Source organism: Tachyglossus aculeatus, chromosome 4, assembly GCF_015852505.1.
Source record: "Tachyglossus aculeatus isolate mTacAcu1 chromosome 4, mTacAcu1.pri, whole genome shotgun sequence".
NCBI lineage: Eukaryota > Metazoa > Chordata > Mammalia > Monotremata > Tachyglossidae > Tachyglossus > Tachyglossus aculeatus.
Genome location: NC_052069.1, coordinates 99,980,715 through 99,993,018, shown reverse-complemented (window position 1 = coordinate 99,993,018; position 12,304 = coordinate 99,980,715). Strand labels below are relative to the sequence as shown.

Sequence of the window (12,304 nt, the reverse complement as noted above, 5' to 3'; positions counted from 1 at the left end):
AGGTTATCCCATGGGGGGTTCACAGTCTTAATCTCCATTTTACAGATGAGGTAACTGAGGCCCAGAGAAGTTAAGTGACTTGCCCAAAGTCACCCAGCTGACAGTTGGCGGAGCCGGGATTTGAACCCATGACCTCTGACTCCAAAGCCCTCTTTCCACTGAGCCACGCTGCTTCATGGACACCTTGGACACATCTCTCCCAGAACAGGCCACTCTCCATCTGCAGTCGTTCTGGTAGTGTATCCATAGAGGTTTTTTTGGTAAAAATACGGAAGTGGTTTACCATTGCCGCCTTCCGCGCAGTCAATTCAAATCTCCTCTGCCCTCGACTGTCTCCCATGTCGCTGCTGCCCGGCATGGGTGAGTTTTGACTCGTAGCAGATTGCCTTCCACTTGCTAGCCACTGCCCAAGCTAGGAATGGAATGGGTAGGCCTCTGCTTGACTCTCCCTCCCATAGCTGAGACTGGTAGAGTACTGGAAACTCTCCAGGTGCGACCCTGAGAGGGGAGCACGGGGGTAGATATACATTAATCAGGTCGGACACAATCCCTGTCCCACACGGGGTTCACAGTCTTACTCCCCATTTTATAGATAAGGTCCCTGAGACTCTGAGAAGCGAAGTGACTTGCCCAAGGTCACACAGCAGACATGTGGTACATATTTATTACTCTATTTATTTTACTTGTACATATCTATTCTATTCATTTTATTTTGATAGTATGTTTGGTTTTGTTCTCTGTCTCCCCCTTCTAGACCGTGAGCCCACTGTTGGGTAGGGACCGTCTGTAGATGTTGCCAACTTGTACTTCCCAAGCGCTTAGTACAGTGCTCTGCACACAGTAAGCGCTCAATAAATACGATTGATGATGATGATGATGTGGTAGAGCTAGGATTAGAACCCAGATCCTTCTGACTCCCAGGCCCCCTAATCTATCCACTAAGCCTCGCTGCTTCTCACTGAGCCACACTGCTTCCACTTTGCAGATGAGGTTACCAAGTGATGGAGCTGGGATTATTATTATTAATAATAATATATAATATATAATAATATATAATGTATAATAATATTATAATTATTATTAATAATAATAATGGCATTTATTAAGTGCTTACTATGTGCAAAGCACTGTTCTAAGCACTGGGGAGGTTACAAGGTGATCAGGTTGTCTATTAATCATAATAATAATAATAATGGCATTTATTAAGTGCTTACTATGTGCAAAGCACTGTTCTAAGCGCTGGGGAGGTTACAAGGTGATCAGGTTGTCCCACGGGAGGCTCACAGTCTTCATCCCTATTTTACAGATGAGGGAACGATTGATTGATTGATTAGGAGGCCTTCCCAGGCTGCTCCTTCCCCTCCCCACTCCACCTGTATATATGTATATATGTTTGTACGGATTTATTACTCTATTTATTTTATTTGTACAGATTTATTCTATTGATTTTATCTTGTTAATGTGTTTTGTTGTCTGTCTCCCCCTTCTAGACTGTGAGCCCGCTGTTGGGTAGGGACCGCCTCTATAATGTTGCCAACTTGTACTTCCCAAGCGCTTAGTCCAGTGCTCTGCACACAGTAAGCGCTCAATAAATACAATTGAATGAATGAATGAGGCCCAGAGAAGTGAAGTGACTTGCCCAAAGTCACCCAGCTGACAGTTGGCGGAGCCGGGATTTAAACCCATGACCTCTGAAGCCAAAGCCCGGGCTCTTTTCACTGAGCCACGCTGCTTCTTGTGCTACGCTGCTTCTTGTGCTACGCTGCTTAGACCCCAGGTCCTCTAACCCCCAGGCCTATGTTTCTTCCCTGTGGCCATGATGCTTCTCAGGGTGGTAAGGTGATTTAGCTGGCCTGCCGTATTTTCCAGAGACCGCTGAGAGGGGAGCCTAGAGCTCTGGGGTACCAGAGGTCTCATTTGGGGCCCAGATCTCTCTAAATCTGTTCTGAGCTGAATGTGGCACCAGGCCCATCTCTCCACCACCAGTCACGAGGGCAAGACGAAAGCCGCCAAGGCAGCAGGGGCCGCAGCTAAATGGGAGGGGGAAATGAGGTAATAACCTGGGAAAAATTGGGGCGAATGGGGACTTTTCAGAACTGAGAGGCCAACAGGGAGCTGGAGGGGGGAAAACTCACCGTTGGCTGGGTAAAGGCATGGCTGGGTTGCCTTGATGGGGACCCTGAGGCTTGGAACCTCTATCCTTTCACTGCGGGCTAAGGGTGGAATTGCCACAGAAATACAAATGGTCAACCCCGTGGTGTTTCCAGTGACAATGTATGGATCCAAAAGCTGGCCAGTGAAAAAACTGGATAGAAAGAACATCGATTATATTATATATAATATATTATTATATTAAGCACGGACTAAAGACCCCATCGGCTGTCGCCATGGTCCCCACAACTGATCGGGTCCCACAGGCTCCACCCCACAGTTCCTGGGAACTGTGTCCCAACCCTGGAGCCCTGGTAACCAAGGAGCCTCCCCATGTGTCAGTCGGTCAATCCTATTTATTGAACACTTATTGTGTGCACAGCACTGTACTAAGTGCTTGGGAGGGTTACAACAATGTGGTGCTGGAGAAGGCTTTAGCAAATACCACGGACTGCCTGAAAAACAGACAAATGGATTTTGGAGCAAATTAAGCCCAAGCGGTCTTTGGAAGGCCAAATTTATTCATTAAATCAGATTTATTGAGCGCTTACTGTGTGCAGAGCACTGTACTAAGCACTTGGGAGAGTTACAACAATGTGGTGCTGGAGAAGGCTTTAGCAAATACCACGGACTGCCTGAGAAACAAACAAATGGATTTTGGAGCAAATTAAGCCCAAGCGGTCTTTGGAAGGCCAAATTCATTCATTCGATCAGATTTATTGAGCGCTTACTGTGTGCAGAGCACTATACTGAGCGCTTGGGAAGTACAAGTTGGCAACAGATAGAGACGGTCCCTACAATGACTCGACTTAGATTAGCGTATTTTGGACACATAATCAGGAGGACTAATTTTCTGGAGAAGACACTCATTCTAGGAAAAGTCCAGGGAAAATGTGGAAGAGCTAGTCCGGCAGTTAGATGGATAGGAACCATAACAGTGTGGCTCAGTGGGAAGAGCGCGGGCTTGGGAATCAGAGGTCATGGGTTCGAATCCTGCTCCCCCACATGTCTGCTGTGTGACCTTGGGCAAGTCACTTCACTTCTCTGTACCTCAGTTCCCTCATCTGTAAAATGGGGATTAAGACTGTGAGCCCCACATGGGACAACCCCATCTCCTTGTATTCCCCCCAGCGTTTAGAACAGTGCTTTGCACATAGTAAGCGCTTAACAAATACCAATATTATTATTATTATTCTTATTAACACCTCCTCCAGGAGGCCGTCCCAGACTGAGCCCCCTCCTTCCTCTCCCCCTTGTCCCCCTCTCCATCCCCCCGTCTTACCTCCTTCCCTTCCCCACAGCACCTGTATATATGTATATATGTTTGTACATATTTATTACTCTATTTTACTTGTACATATCTATTCTATTTTATTTTGTTAATATGTTTGGTTTTGTTCTCTGTCTCCCCCTTCTAGACTGTGAGCCCACTGTTGGGTAGGGACTGTTTCTATATGTTGCCAACTTGTACTTCCCAAGTGCTTAGTACAGTGCTCTGCACACAGTAAGTGCTCAATAAATATGATTGATTGATTGATTGATTCTCTGTGCCTCAGTTCCCTCATCTGTAAAATGGGGATTAAGACTGTGAGCCCCACATGGGACAACCCCATTACCTTGTATTCCCCCCAGCGCTTAAAACAGTGCTTTACACATAGTAAGCGCTTAACAAATACCAATATTATTATTATTATTATTAACATCGATAAGGGAAGAACCGTTAGAATGGTTGCGGATTATGGCAGGGGACAGGACGTTCTGGAGAAAGTATGCCCATGGAATCGCTATGAATCGGAAATGACTTGACGGCACTTCAATCAATCGTATTTATTGAGCGCTTACTGTGTGCAGAGCAGTGTACTAAGCGCTTGGGAAGTACAAGCTGGCAACATAATAATAATAATAATAATAATAATAATAATAATAATAGTGGAAAGGACCCTGAAGTAAAGGTCACCCAGTAAGCGCTTGGGAAGTACAAGCTGGCAACATAATAATAATAATAATAATAATATAGTGGAAAGGACCCTGAAGTAAAGGTCACCCACTAAGCGCTTGGGAAGTACAAGCTGACAACAACAACAACAACAATAATAATAATAATAATAATAATAATAATAATAATAATAATAATAGTGGAAAGGACCCTGAAGTAAAGGTCACCCACTAAGCGCTTGGGAAGTACAAGCTGGCAAAATAATAATAATAATAATAATAATAATAATAATAATAATAATAATAATAGTGGAAAGGACCCTGAAGTAAAGGTCACCCACTAAGCGCTTGGGAAGCACAAGCTGGCAAAATAATAATAATAATAATAATAATAATAATAATAATAATAGTGGAAAGGACCCTGAAGTAAAGGTCACCCACTAAACGCTTGGGAAGTACAAGCTGGCAAAATAATAACAATAACAATGATTAATAATAATAATAATAATAATAATAATAATAATAATAATGGAAAGGACCCTGAAGTAAAGGTCACCCACTGACTCCATAGACAGTATCGCGCCTGTCCCGGTAGTTTGCGGCTCTGGACAGCAGGGGGCGCCGCCCTCCAGCCCGAACTCCCGGTTGGGCTGGGAACGGGCGCCCCCTGGAGCCTAGAAGAGGGCAGGGCTACGAGGCTTCCCCCGTCGCAGAGAACTGTGGGAGTTGTAGTTTTTCTGGCTTATGGCTCCGTTCGGCATCCGCATGTCCCGCTGCATCGAGTCCCGTGGGGTGGGGGGGGAAGGGGTTAAAGGGAGCCGAAGGAGCGATACGTTAAAAGGAAGGCATACGCTTTGATGCCCCCGCAACCGAGCTGCCCGTCTGCCATCTTTAGTTTTGGCAAACTCCTCCGGCAAAGGGGCCGGCCCCGCACCCTCCCGCCGTTTCCGTGGTAACCCCAGGATGGGGGCCTATGAGGAGCCGCCCTCCGGCCCCGCCCCCTCCCGCCGTTTCCGTGGTAACCCCAGGACGGGGCCAATAAGGAGCCGCCCTCCGGCCCCGCCCCTACCCTTCGTTTCCGTGGTAACCCTAAGACGGGCCAATGAGAAGCCGTCCTCCGGTCCCGCCCATCCCGCCGTTTCCATGGTAACCCCAGGACCACGGAGGATAATAATAATAATAATAATGTTGGTATTTGTCTGGCGCTTACTATGTGCCTGCCAAGCACTGTTCTGAGCGCTGGGGTAGATACAAGGTAATCAGGTTGTCCCACGTGGGGCTCACAGTGTTAATCCCCCATTTTACAGATGAGGTCACTGAGGCCCAGAGAAGTGAAGTGACTTGCCCAAAGTCACCCAGCTGACAATTGGCAGAGTCGGGATTTGAACCCATGACCTCTGACTCCAAAGCCCGGGCTCTTTCCACTGAGCCTTGCTGCTTCTCCAGGGTAGGGTAGCCTAACGGGGGCGGGGGGCGAGGGCCGGGACCCCCGGAGGGTATCGCTTGGCCCGGGGATTGCGAGGAGGCGGAGGGTCGGGGCTGGGCTCCGTCCCCGCGGCGTACCTACGTGGGCCGCGACTCATCCATCCATCCACCCATCCATTCAACCGCATTTATTAAGCTCTTACTATAATAATGATGGTTCTTGTTAATAATGATGACAGAGAAGCAGCGTGGCTCAGTGGAAAAAGCCCGGGCTTTGGAGTCAGAGGTCATGGGTTCAAATCCCGGCTCCGCCACTTGTCAGCAATGCCCTTCCCCTGCCCATCCGCCAAGCTAGCTCTCTTCCTCCCTTCAAGGCCCTACTGAGAGCTCACCTCCTCCAGGAGGCCTTCCCACACTGAGCCCCTTCCTTCCTCTCCCCCTCGTCCCCCTCTCCATCCCCCCCATCTTACCTCCTTCCCTTCCCCACAGCACCTGTATATATGTTTGTACATATTTATTACTCTATTTATTTTACTTGTACATAGCTATTCTATTTATTTTATTTTGTTAGTATGTTTGGTTTTGTTCTCCGTCTCCCCCTTTTAGACTGTGAGCCCACCGTTGGGTAGGGATTGTCTCTATATGTTGACAACTTGTACTTCCCAAGTGCTTAGTACAGTGCTCTGCACACAGTAAGCGCTCAATAAATACAAGTGATTGATTGATTTTGGGCAAGTCACTTCACTTCTCTGGGCCTCAGTTATCTCATCTGTAAAATGGGGATTAAGAGTGTGAGCCCCCCGTGGGACAACCTGATCACTTTGTAACCTCCCCTGTGCTTAGAACAGTGCTTTGCAATCAATCAATCAATCGTATTTATTGAGTGCTTACTGTGTGCAGAGCACTGTACTAAGCGCTTGGGAAGTACAAATTGGCAACCTATAGAGACAGTCCCTACCCGACAGTGGGCTCACAGTCTTGAAGGGGGAGACGGAGAACAAAACCAAACATACTAACAAAATAAAATAAATAGAATAGCTATGTACAAGTAAAATGAATAAATAGAGTAATAAATATGTACAAACAAATATACACATAGTAAGCACTTGATAAATGCCATTATTATTATTTGTTAAGCACTTACTATGTGCTAAGCACTTTTATAAGCTTTGGGTAGATATCAGGTTGTCCCATATGGGGCTCACTATTTATTTTACTTGCAGTGTGGCTCAGTGGAAAGAGCATGGACTTTGGAGTCAGAGGTCATGGGTTCAAATCCTGGCTCCGCCACATGTCTGCTGTGTGACCTTGGGCAAGTCACTTAACTTCTCTGAGCCTCAGTTCCCTCATCTGTAAAATGGGGATTAAGACTGTGAGCCCCCCATGGGACAACCTGATCACCTTGTAACCTCCCCAGTGCTTAGAACAGTGCTTTGCACATAGTAAGCGCTTAACAAATACCATTATTATTATTATTTATTTTGTTAATGATGTGCATATAGCTTTAATTCTATTTGTTCTGACGATTTTGACACCTGTCTACATGTTTTGTTTTGTTGACTGTCTCCCCCTTCTAGACTGTGAGCCCGTTGTTGGGTAGGGACCATCTCTAGATGTTGCCAACTTGTACTTCCCACGTGCTTAGTACAGTGCTGTGCACACAGTAAGCGCTCAATAAATACAATTGAATGAATGAATCCCCGTTTTACAGATGTGGTAACTGAGGCACAGAGAAGTTAACTGACTTGCCCAAAGTCATACAGCAGACAAGTGGCAGAGCCGGGACTAGAACCCATGCTTACTATTTGCCAAGCACTGTTGTAAGCGCTGATTATAGGCTGTGAGCCCATTGTTGAGTAGGGATTGTCTCTATTTGTTGCCAAATTGTACTTTCCAAGTGCTTAGTACAGTGCTCTGCACACAGTAATCGCTCAATAAATATGATTGAATGAATGATGATATTTGTTAAGCACTTACTATGTGCCAAGCACTGTTCTCAGCACTGGGGTAGATACAGGTAATCAGGTTGTCCCAGGTGGGGCTCACAGTCTTAACCCCCATTTTATAGATGAGGTAACTGAGGCACAGAGAAGTTAAGTGGCTTGCCCAAAGTCACACAGCTAAGTGGCAGAGGCAGGATTAGAACCCACTACCTTTGACTCCCAAGCCCATGCTCTTTCCACTAAACCAGGTTGCTTTCATTCATTCATTCATTTAATCATATTTATTGAACGCTTACTGTGCTTACAGTGCAGAGCACTGTACTAAGCACTTAGGAAGTACAAATCGGCAACATATAGAGATGGTCCTTACCCAACAACGGGCTCACAGTCTAGAAGGGGGAGACAGGCAACAAAACAAGTAGAGAGGTGTTAACCTTGTAGACTGTGAGCCCGCTTTTGGGTAGGGACCGTCTCTATATGTTGCCAAGTTGTACTTCCCAAGCGCTTAGTACAGTGATCTGCACACAGTAAGCGCTTAATAAATACGATTGAATGAATGAAATTCCATCAGAATAAATAGAATTATAGCTATATACACATTATTAGTAAAATAGAGTAATAAATATGTAGAAATATATACAAGTGCTGTGGGGAGGGGAGGAGGGTAGGGCAGATGGAGGAAGGGGGGTGATGGGGAGGGGAGGAGGAGGAGGAGAGGAAAAAGGGGGGTCTCAGTCTGGGAAGGCCTCCTGGAGGAGGTGAGCTCTCAGTAGGGCTTTGAAGGGAGGAAGAGAGCTAGCTTGGCGGATGTGTGGAGGGAGGGCATTCCGGGCCAGAGGTAGGATCATCATCATCATCAATCGTATTTATTGAGCGCTTACTATGTGCAGAGCACTGTACTAACCGCTTGGGAAGTACAAATTGGCAACATATAGAGACAGTCCCTACCCAACAGTGGGCTCACAGTCTAAAAGGGGGAGACAGAGAACAAAACCAAATGGCAGCAAGCCTTGTGACTCCCAGGCCCCTACCCTGTCCCCATGAAGCAGATAAATGGCAGCAAACCTTGTGACTCCCAGGCCCCTACCCTGTCATCATCAATCGTATTTATTGAGCGCTTACTAAGTGCAGAGCACTGTACTAAGCGCTTGGGAAGTACAAATTGGCAACATATAGAGACAGTCCCTACCCAACAGTGGGCTCACAGTCTAAAGGGGGAGACAGAGAACAAAACCAAATGGCAGCAAGCCTTGTGACTCCCAGGCCCCTACCCTGTCCCCATGCAGCAGATAAATGGCAGCAAACCTTGTGACTCCCAGGCCCCTACCCTGTCATCATCAATCGTATTTACTGAGCGCTTACTATGTGCAGAGCACTGTACTAAGCGCTTGGGAAGTACAAATTGGCAACATATAGAGACAGTCCCTACCCAACAGTGGGCTCACAGTCTAAAAGGGGGAGACAGAGAACAAAACCAAATGGCAGCAAACCTTGTGACTTCCACGCCTGTGCCCTGTTCCCATGCAGCAGATAAATGGCAGCAAACCTTGTGACTCCCAGGCCCCTACCCTGTCATCATCAATCGTATTTATTGAGCGCTTACTATGTGCAGAGCACTGTACTAAGTGCTTGTGAAGTACAAATTGGGAATATATAGAGACAGTCCCTACCCAACAGTGGGCTCACAGTCTAAAAGGGGGAGACAGAAAACAAAACCAAATGGCAGCAAACCTTGTGACTCCCAGGCCCCTACCCTGTCATCATCAATCGTATTTACTGAGCGCTTACTATGTGCAGAGCACTGTACTAAGCGCTTGGGAAGTACAAATTGGCAACATATAGAGACAGGCCCTACCCAACAGTGGGCTCACAGTCTAAAAGGGGGAGACAGAGAACAAAACCAAATGGCAGCAAGCCTTGTGACTCCCAGGCCCCTACCCTGTCCCCATGCAGCAGACAAACGGCAGCAAACCTTGTGACTCCCAGGCCCCTACCCTGTCATCATCAATCGTATTTGAGTGCTTACTATGTGCAGAGCACTGTACTAAGCGCTTGGGAAGTACAAATTGGCAACATATAGAGACAGGCCCTACCCAACAGTGGGCTCACAGTCTAAAAGGGGGAGACAGAGAACAAAACCAAATGGCAGCAAACCTTGTGACTCCCAGGCCCCTACCCTGTCCCCATGCAGCAGATAAATGGCAGCAAACCTTGTGACTCCCAGGCCCCTACACTGTCATCATCAATCGTATTTATTGAGCGCTTACTATGTGCAGAGCACTGTACTAAGCGCTTGGGAAGTACAAATTGGCAACATATAGAGACAGTCCCTACCCAACAGTGGGCTCACAGTCTAAAAGGGGGAGACAGAGAACAAAACCAAATGGCAGCAAACCTTGTGACTCCCAGGCCCGTGCCCTGTTCCCATGCAGCAGATAAATGGCAGTAAACCTTGTGACTCCCAGGCCCCTACCCTGTCACCATCAGTCGTATTTATTGAGCGCTTACTAAGTGCAGAGCACTGTACTAAGCACTTGAGAAGTACTAATTGGCAACATATAGAGACAGTCCCTACCCAACAGTGGGCTCACAGTCTAGAAGGGGGAGACAGAGAACAAAACCAAATGGCAGCAAGCCTTGTGACTCCCAGGCCCCTACCCTGTCCCCATGCAGCAGATAAATGGCAGCAAACCTTGTGACTCCCAGGCCCCTACCCTGTCATCATCAATTGTATTTACTGAGTGCTTACTATGTGCAGAGCACTGTACTAAGCGCTTGGGAAGTACAAATTGGCAACATATAGAGACAGGCCCTACCCAACAGTGGGCTCACAGTCTAAAAGGGGGAGACAGAGAACAAAACCAAATGGCAGCAAGCCTTGTGCCTCCCAGGCCCCTACCCTGTCCCCATGCAGCAGATAAATGGCAGCAAACCTTGTGACTCCCAGGCCCCTACCCTGTCATCATCAATCGTATTTATTGAGCGCTTACTATGTGCAGAGCACTGTACTAAGCGCTTGGGAAGTACAAATTGGCAACATATAGAGACAGTCCCTACCCAACAGTGGGCTCACAGTCTAAAAGGGGGAGACAGAGAACAAAACCAAATGGCAGCAAACCTTGTGACTCCCAGGCCCGTGCCCTGTTCCCATGCAGCAGATAAATGGCAGTAAACCTTGTGACTCCCAGGCCCCTACCCTGTCATCATCAATCGTATTTATTGAGCGCTTACTATGTGCAGAGCACTGTACTAAGCGCTTGGGAAGTACTAATTGGCAACATATAGAGACAGTCCCTACCCAACAGTGGGCTCACAGTCTAAAAGGGGGAGACAGAGAACAAAACCAAATGGCAGCAAGCCTTGTGCCTCCCAGGCCCCTACCCTGTCCCCATGCAGCAGATAAATGGCAGCAAACCTTGTGACTCCCAGGCCCCTACCCTGTCATCATCAATCGTATTTGAGCGCTTACTATGTGCAGAGCACTGTACTAAGCGCTTGGGAAGTACAAATTGGCAACATATAGAGACAGTCCCTACCCAACAGTGGGCTCACAGTCTAAAAGGGGGAGACAGAGAACAAAACCAAATGGCAGCAAGCCTTGTGACTCCCAGGCCCCTACCCTGTCCCCATTCAGCAGACAAATGGCAGCAATCCTTGTGACTCCCAGGCCCCTACACTGTCATCATCAATCGTATTTATTGAGCGCTTACTATGTGCACAGTACTGTACTAAGCGCTTGGGAAGTACAAATTGGCAACACATAGAGACAGTCCCTACCCAACAGTGGGCTCACAGTCTAAAAGGGGGAGACAGAGAACAAAACCAAATGGCAGCAGACCTTGTGACTCCCAGGCCCCTACCCTGTCCCCATGCAGCAGACAAACGGCAGCAAACCTTGTCACTCCCAGGCCCCTACCCTGACCCATGCAGCAGATAAATGGCAGCAAACATTGTGACTCCCAGGCCCCTACCCTGTCATCATCAATCATATTTATTGAGCACCTACTATGTGCAGAGCACTGTACTAAGCGCTTGGGAAGTACAAATTGGCAACATATAGAGACAGTCCCTACCCAACAGTGGGCTCACAGTCTAAAAGGGGGAGACAGAGAACAAAACCAAATGGCAGCAAACCTTGTGACTCCCAGGCCCCTACCCTGTCCCTACGCAGCAGACAAATGGCAGCAAACCTTGTGACTCCCAGGCCCGTGCCCTGTCCCCATGCCGCAGACAAACTGCAGCAAACCTCGTGACTTCCAGGCCCCTACCCTGTCATCATCAATCGTATTTATTGAGCGCTTACTATGTGCAGAGCACTGTACTAAGCGCTTGGGAAGTACAAATTGGCAACATATAGAGACAGGCCCTACCCAACAGTGGGCTCACAGTCTAAAAGGGGGAGACAAAGAACAAAACCAAATGGCAGCAAACCTTGTGACTCCCAGGCCCCTACCCTGTCCCCATGCAGCAGACAAATGGCAGCAAACCTTGTGACTCCCAGGCCCCTACCCTGTCATCATCAATCGTATTTATTGAGCGCTTACTATGTGCAGAGCACTGTACTAAGCGCTTGGGAAGTACAAATTGGCAACATATAGAGACAGGCCCTACCCAACAGTGGGCTCACAGTCTAAAAGGGGGAGACAGAGAACAAAACCAAATGGCAGCAAACCTTGTGACTCCCAGGCCCCTACCCTGTCCCCATGCAGCAGACAAACGGCAGCAAACCTTGTGACTCCCAGGCCTCTACCCTGTCATCATCAATCGTATTTGAGCGCTTACTATGTGCAGAGCACTGTACTAAGCGCTTGGGAAGTACAAATTGGCAACATATAGAGACAGTCCCTACC

At 47.6% G+C, this 12,304-nt stretch overlaps 1 non-coding gene across 1 annotated transcript; it reads right to left on the bottom strand.

Moving 5' to 3' along the window:
• Window positions 1-370: 370 nt before the first annotated feature.
• On the bottom strand, window positions 371-508 carry LOC119927647. The gene has a single exon (XR_005450630.1). It is a non-coding gene; the product is annotated as a small nucleolar RNA SNORA7 (small nucleolar RNA).
• Window positions 509-12,304: the final 11,796 nt, after the last annotated feature.